At 38.3% G+C, this 8,370-nt stretch overlaps 1 non-coding gene across 1 annotated transcript; it reads left to right on the top strand.

The window, feature by feature from the left end:
• The first annotated feature begins 8,263 nt into the window (after positions 1-8,263).
• Positions 8,264-8,370, top strand: LOC123571462 (U6 spliceosomal RNA). Its single transcript, XR_006695623.1, has one exon. It is a non-coding gene; the product is annotated as a U6 spliceosomal RNA (small nuclear RNA).

The following is an 8,370-nucleotide window of genomic DNA, read 5'->3' as shown; positions in this document are numbered from 1 at the left end:
TACCCTAAGTACAAAACAGTTAAAAATTTATGTATAGTGGGTGGGGGTGGAGTGCAGAGGCTTAGTATTGAGTCAACCTCATTATTAAATGGATTCAGGAACAGCGAGCATCTGGGGATAATGAGCTGGTCCTGTAATGATGGTGGGACCCCTGTATGGACAGATGCCTGCATTTTACTCTCTTTCTTCATTGTCTTATTAAGGGACCAGGATTGAGGATAGATTCTTCAAGTCCAAGGAATCCTCATTTTCCCCTTAAACAGTACAGTTGCACAGGAGACCAGAGGTGCATACAAAACCAAAATGGCATGCCACGGGTCCAAATGCAGGAAGAGAAAGTGTGGAATAATACTGAATTCTGATGGGGTCAGAGTCAGTGGACTACAGTCAGAATATAAAGCCATGAATTTAAGAAACAAATGAGGATGAAAACAGAAGGAATGTGAAGCAATCATTATGAATGCCATTTAGCAATTGAGACTTGCACCTGTGGAGCAAATATGGCATGGACAACAGAGTTCTCTATTCTCTAGCCCAAGAAGCCTCTTCATGCATCCTAGTTCTTAACAATTTTCAACTGCCCATATTTTCTACCCTTCTTACATGCCCAGCTCTGTGCTAGGTGCTTTCATTAATCTTATCAACTTTAGGAAGTAGTTACCTTTTCTATTTTATGGATGTGAAGACAAAGCCTCCTGACTCTCAGATTAGTGATCTTCTCCTTGTTAGCCATCTTGATTTAATGGTTTCCAGCCCTGTTGTCAATGTTCCCCCCATATTAAATATCAGTCATTCTGTGTGACACCACTCTAGTCTGTTTGTGCCAATGAAGTATCTTGCTTCCTATTTATGGCTACTTCATTTCTGCTCATGCTCTTGTCTCTGCCTGCTCCATGAAGAAGCTCCTGCTCTGACTCATACATCTAATTCAAACTCTGCCACTTGCGTGGTAAAACTAGGCATGTTCGGTCTGATAACAATAACAATGATGGCATATATTAGTTTTTGAGCACTTGCCATGTGCCAGAATTGTATCAGGATTTTTACATGCATTATCTCATTTATTCCTTACTCCAGCTCTATAAGTATCCACAGTTTACAGAAGAGGAAAAACTAGTTTTTGTTCACATCACAAGTCTCATCTGGCATGACTCTTCCCCTCCTTCACCCTGCTCTAGCCACATTGGCCTTCTTGCTGTTCCTCAGACAAGTCAAATGTGTTCCCACTTCATGGTCTTTACACTTGTATTTAGTCTGCTAAGAACTCCATTCTGCTAGATTTATTCTCATGGCTGATTCCTTCACATCATTCGACTCTCTGTTCAAATGTCACTTTGAGGCTTTCTCTGAACACCTCATCAAAAACAGCATTTATATTTCGATAAAATCCAACATCCCTACATATTAAAACCCTCAACCAACTAGGCATTGAAGGAACATACTTCAAAATAATAAGAGTCATCTATGATAAACCCACAGCCAACATCATACTGAATGGGCAAAAGCTGGAAGCATTCCCCTTGAAAACTGGCACAAGACAAGGATGCGCTCTCTCACCACTCCTATTCAACATAGTATGAGAAGTTCTAGCCAGAGAAATCATGCAAGAAAAAGAAATAAAAGGCATCCAAATATGAAGAGAGGAAATCAAAGTATCCCTGTTTGCAGATGACATGATTCTGTATCCAGAAAACCCCATAGTCTCTGCCCCAAAGCTCCTGGGTCTGAAAAGCAGCTTCAACAAAGTTTCAGGATACAAAATCAGCATAAAAAACCAGTAGCATTTCTGTACACCAAAAACATCCAAGCTAAGAGCCAAATTAGTAATGCAATCCCATTCACAATTTCCACAAAAGAATAAAATACCTAGGAATAAAGCTAACTAGGGAAATGAAATGTCTCAACAATGAGGATTACAAAACACTGCTCAAAGAAACCAGTTATGACACAAACAGAAAAAACATTCCATGCTTGTGAATAGAAATAATCAATATCATTAAAATGTCTATACTGCCCAAAGCAATTTAAAGATTCAATGCTACAAATAACACTACAAATAATCAAACTACAAATAATATTCCTCTCAGAACTAGAAAAAAATATTTTAAAATTCATATGGAACCAACAAAGAGCCCAAATAGCCAAGGCAGTTCTAATCAAAAACAACAAAGCAGGAGGCATCACATTACTTACTCAACTTCAAACTATACTACAGGGCTACAGCAACCAAATCCCATGTTACTGTTAAAAAAAAACAGACAAATAAACCAATAGAACAGAATAGAGAGCGCAGAAATAATGCTGCACACCTACGGCCATCTCTCCTTCAACAAAGCTGACAAAAACAAGCAATAGGGAAAGGACTACCCAATAAATGGTGCTAGGATAACTGTCTAGCCATAGGCAGAAGATTGAAAGTGGACCCCTTCCTTATGCCATATACAAAAATTAATTCAAGATGGATAAAAGACTTAAACATAAAACCTAAATCTATACAAACCCTGGAAGAAGACATAGGACATACCATTTTGGACATCTGAACTGGCAAAGATTTTATGACAAAGATGCCAAAAGCAATTGCAACAAAAGCAAAAATTGATAAATGGTATAGAGTTAAACTAAAGAGCTTCTGTACAGCAAAATAAACTATCAGAGTAAACAGACAACCCACAAAATGGGAGAAAATTTTTGCAAAGTGTACTTCTGAAAAAGTTCTAATATTCAGAATCTGAAAGGACATAAATTTGAGTGCAAAAAGCAAACAACCCTATTAAAAAGTGAGCAAAGGACACGAACAGACATTTTTCAAAAGAAGATATGCATGCAGCCAACAAGCATATGAAAAAGTGGTCAACATCACTAATCATTAGAAAAATGTAAATCAACACCACAATAACCAGTCAGAATGGCTATTACTGAAAGTCAAAAAATAACCAATGCTTACGAGGTTGCAGAGAAAAGGACATGCTTATACTCTGCTGGTGGGAGTGTAAATTGGTTCAGCCATCATGGAAAGCAGTGTGGCAATTCCTCAAAGAACTAAAAACAGAATTACCAATAGACTCAGCAATCCATTGTTGGGCATATATCCAAAGGAATGTAAATTATTTTAACATAAAGACACAAGCACACATATGTTCATCTCAGCACTATTCACAATAGCAAAAACATAGAATCAACCTAAATGCCCATCAACTGTAGATTGGATAAAGAAAATATACACATATATACCATGGAATGCTATGGAGTCATAAAGAGGAATGAGATCATGTCTTTTGCAGGGGCATGGATGAAGCCAGAAGCCATCATCCTCAGCAAACTAACACAGGAACATAAAGCCAAATACTGCATGTTCTCACTTGTAAGTGGGAGCTAAACTCCACACCCACTCTAGCCTTAGTGGATAATCACTGCCTTATAGTGAGTCATAGTTACAGCATTGTGGTTATAAGCATGGAATCATACTTAGACCACTCCTGTATAAATCCTGTCTCCTCAGTTTGCTAGCCCAAAATCTCCTTAAGCTGATAAGCAACTTCAGCAAAGTCTCAGGATACAAAATCAATGTGGAAAAAATCATAATCATTCTTATACACCAATAACAGACAAACAGAGAGCCAAATCATGAGTGAACTCTCATTTACAATTGTTTCAAAGGCAATAAAATACCTAGGAATCCAACTTACAAAGAATGTGAAGGACTTCTTCAAGGAGAACTACAAACCACTTCTCAGTGAAAGAAAAGAGGACACAAACAAATGGAAGAGCATTCCATGCTCATGGACAGGAAGAATCAATATCATGAAAATGGCCATACTGCCCAAGGTAATTTAAAGATTCAATGCCATACCCATCAAGCTACCAATGACTCTCTTCACAGAATTGGAAAAAACTACTTAAAAGTTCATATGGAACCAAAAAAGAGCCCACATTGCCAAGTCAATCCTAAGTGAAAAGAACAAAGCTGGAGGCCTCACGCTACCTGACTTCAAACTATACTACAAGGCTACAGTAACCAAAACAGCGTGGTATTGGTACCAAAACAGAGAAATAGACCAATGGAACAGAACAGAGCCCTCAGAAATAATGTGTTCTAGTTCCTTTACTTGTAAAATGGGAATGAAAACAGGCTCTTAAAATGTATGGTTGTTGCAAGGATTAGATGAGTTAACATATGTAAAACATTTAAAACAGTGCCTTGGAGATGGTAAGTGCACAGAAATTGTTAGTTATTCATGTCATACCCTTCAGGACCATTGGGCTGGAACAAGTTTGAGAACAAATTTGGTGTGGTGTCCTTCCCACAATAAAGCTGTTAAGTGAGGCTACAGCTATCATACAACAAGACGCATCAGGGCACCTACAAATCCATGTGCTCCATCCTCAGCGAGGCCTTTAGTGCTGCACTTGGCAGTGCTTTTAATGTGTCAGATCCCTGATTTTTCCCCCATATTTGATATTCTTTATCTTTGCCCACTCCTCAAACCATGTATCCCACTCCACCCAACCACTTCCCAGTTGGAAAAAAATATTCCTCTACTCTGCGTCTTTGTCAGACTGCCACCCTGTCTTTCCCTTCCTCATTACTGATAAGCACCTCAAAATGGTATCATGTCATTCTCTCAATTCCCTCACTTTACAATCTGCTGCACTCCAGATTATACTCTCACCACTCCTCTGAGAGTGCTCTAGTAGGTATCAACAACCTCCTTATTGCTGGATCCTGAGGTCTCTTTGCAGCAACCTTGCTTATTTGACCCCTGCTCCATGGCCTTTGACTGTGGTCTACTTTCAGCTTCTGCCATACCTCTCATGCCAGCTTCTCCTCTTACCTCTTTGATAGTTCCTTCTCAGTTCCCTCTGTATTCTTTTCTTCTTCATACACCTAAAAGTTTGTTGTGCCTAGAGGTTTCACCTATTGACCCTCTTATTTTTGCAGTCTATATGTGTACCTTCAACAATCACATCCACTGCCAGTACTTTATTTACAGCAGTGATTGAGCATGCAGGTGTTAAAGTAGGACTGACCTGGGTTTAAATATGGCTCTGCCACTTACTAACTGTGTGAATTACTTAACCTCTTCTAAGCCTTGTTTTCCTCGTTAGTAAAAAGGGGGCAAATATATTTCCTAAATCATAAACTCTTTGTGAGGGTTAAATGAGATAGTGCCCAACCTTTACTCCTGACTTCAGTTCCATATAACTGTCTGCCTACTTAAAATATCTACCTGTATACTCTCAGAAATCTAAAACTCACTATGTCCAAACCTATCCTCATAGTTGTTTCCCCCCATTTTGTTTTTCATCCTGTGTTCTCAATCTCAGTAAATGACACCACCATTTATCCAGTCACCTAAGCTGTAATAAACTTGCACATTCATACTCTTAGATTTCTCCCTTTAATTCACCCTCCACATGTTCAGCTAGCAACTAAGCCCTTCTTTTTCTCTCTTGTTAATATATGTCCTGTCTGTGTTTTCCTCCCAATCTTCCATGCTGCTGCCTTAGTCAAGACCTTCATGTACATAGTATTCTAATTAGTTCTCCCTTCATATGTCTGGTCTTTTAATTGGTCTCCCTGTCCCCTGCAGCTTTGTTCCCTTTTAGCCCATTCTCTAACTGCTGCTAAAATAATTTTCTACTGTCTTCCTAATGATTATAGAATAAAATCCAAAATTTTTAGTGTGATATATAAGGACTTCAATGATTTCACACTTCCATGTCAAATAGCTTATGCTACTTTCTTTACTGGAAATGCTTCCTCACCTTGGCCTTCTAATAAGCATGGACTCAATGGCCAACATTTAGCTCCAGATTCACCTCGTCCAGGAAAATTGCCATGGCTGCTTTACCTTTTGCTCCAATTTTGTGTTTCCCCACTCTTCCTACACATATTTACTTAAATACTTAAATATTTTCTTAAACATGTTGTCCCATGTACTAATATACATATCAACCTTCCCTTACTAAGTTGTAATCTCCTTGAGGGCAGGGACTTTGTTATGATCCCTTTCTGTTTTCACTCTGTTTTGTTTCACTGCTTGTTATAACATATAATACCACAATATTGTTGGTCAAAGAAATGCATGAATTAACCAACCACTCATGAGCTGCACTAATAAAAATGTACACCATTAGGTGCAAGAAAGATGATCATCCTGTTTCTATTACTTTTTTTTTTATTTTGCCATAGTCAGACAATTATTTAAAGAGAGCCTTGGCTAAAAAATCTTTCAGAGTCCTTCTGTTTCTGAAAGTTCTTCATTTTACCTTATCCTCAATACTATGGGGGATACCAAAGTATGAGATACAACATGCATTCACAGTAAGCTTACAATATATCTGACCAAATGAGCTTAACATCTATAAAAATCTCAAGTAGAAATATGTTGGGAATCATAAGGCAATAGGATTAGGCATCAAATTAGTAACAAAGCATCATTAAAAACTCAGGAGGGGGTATTTAGCTAATGGCTGGAGTGGTTAGACAAGTCTTTCTGAAGGGATGGGACTTGAGTTGAACTTTAGCAAATGAGAAGGCATGAGTGATGTAGTAATAACAGCAAAGAGACAGAATAGCAAACTGGTTAAGAATATAGACAGTCCAATTTTCTGGCTTTAAACTCAGCTCTCCCACTTACTAGACCATATGACTTTGGGCAAGTGACTTCACCTCTCTCAGCCTCACCTAATTCTTCCATACATTTAAGATGACAATCATATTTGCCTCATGTTGTGAACATTAAGCAAATTATTTTGAATAAAGAGTTTAGAAGAGTACCAAGTTCATAGTAAGAACTTAATGAGTCAATAAGTATTGGTTGTTTTTATTATGCCTTAGGTATACTGAAGGCTTTCAGTTTGCACAACTTGTACTAACAATTTCCTCAGCGACCCTATGAGAACTGGGAAGTGTCTTATTCCCATTTGACAAATGGTAAAAGTGAGGTCCAGAAAAAGGAAGCGACTTATCAAAAGTGAGCTAATGGAAGAGTCCAGCCTTCCTTTGGCCTTTGGTTAGCCTTTTATACTCAGTGATATCACAGCTTTTCAGTAGCTGTTTTATTCACATCTGGGAGATAAAGTGGAGTTGGGTACAGCAAGGGGTAAGGGTGATAACAGGAGAAGAAAAGTGTAGAGAAAAAGCTAGAACTATCTTCAGGATTTGATGTTTGTTAAGGATCACCCAGCTCAGTGGATAAGGTTCAGGTCCTGCCTTTTAGGACACAAAAGAAGCACAATAGATATAAAATAGTTCCATACCTCACCCTCCTTGTCAGCCATCAAAACCAACAGAAAGTTCTGAAAGGGTTGAGTCAACTTCCCGAGGAGGAAAGGGGAGCTTTTCTGCAATTAATAACATCTGGCAAAATTGTTTCTAATTAGTCAGCATGTATTCCAAGGGTAACTCTTCCTATTCAGTGGTGTGTAGTTCATGCCTGGTTGTCACACTGAGACAAATGTAGCAATAAGTACATTTTTCTCACTCAAATCACTCATCAGAACCCCAACCCAGGGAAAAACTACATCTTGGATTAGCATCTTTAAAAATTGCTTTTATAGGCTCTATTTCACAAGGGTTCTTCCTCCATGCTCCTAGGCAAGGTCTCTGACTGTAAAGCCACACGCAGAAAAACAGTCTCACTATTTCTCCTTGAATCACTTCTCTCTTTCACCCCCCTTCTCTCTCTCTCTCTCTCTCTCTCTCTCTCTCTGTGTGTGTGTGTGTGTGTGTGTGTGTGTGCGTGTCTGTCTGTCTCTGTTTCACACACACACAGACACATATATACTCACATACACACAGAGTTCCAGTTCTATTTCTCCATGTTAAACTGGGAAATTGATACTCTGTCATCATCAGTGTGATTTCTAAACACTACAGTTTCGAATACTTTTTAAAAATGAAGTACAGATCAAGAAACTATACCAAGTGCCTACCATGTGCCAGATATTCTGCATTTTTAGCAGGACTCCTATGACAAAACTTGGTTGTGGAATATTACTCATTTCTATCTTGCCGACAAGCAAACTAATACTTGAGAAAGGAAAGAAACAATGGAACTAGAAATCAATGTCAAGTATCTGTGGCTCCAAAACCGCATACTCTGTACATTAAAGCCTCTCATTGTGGAAATAATAAAAAAAAAAAACAACCAAATACTATGAATGCTAAACCTATATCTGTCTTATTTAATTCTCACAACAAACTGATGAGTTAGCTAGTTCTGTTATCTCCACTTTACAGACGAAGAAACCAATGCTCATGCTCACTTCCACCGCACATAAACTAAAATTGAAGAAATGAATAGATGATTAGCATCGCCCTTATGTAAGGAGGACACATAAATTCATAAAATATGCTATATTTCT

The sequence above is a fragment of the Macaca fascicularis genome, chromosome X (genome assembly GCF_037993035.2).
Source record: "Macaca fascicularis isolate 582-1 chromosome X, T2T-MFA8v1.1".
Taxonomy (NCBI): Eukaryota; Metazoa; Chordata; class Mammalia; order Primates; family Cercopithecidae; genus Macaca; species Macaca fascicularis.
The sequence above is the reverse complement of the archived record's forward strand: the minus strand, read 5'-3'. Positions and strand labels throughout refer to the sequence as shown.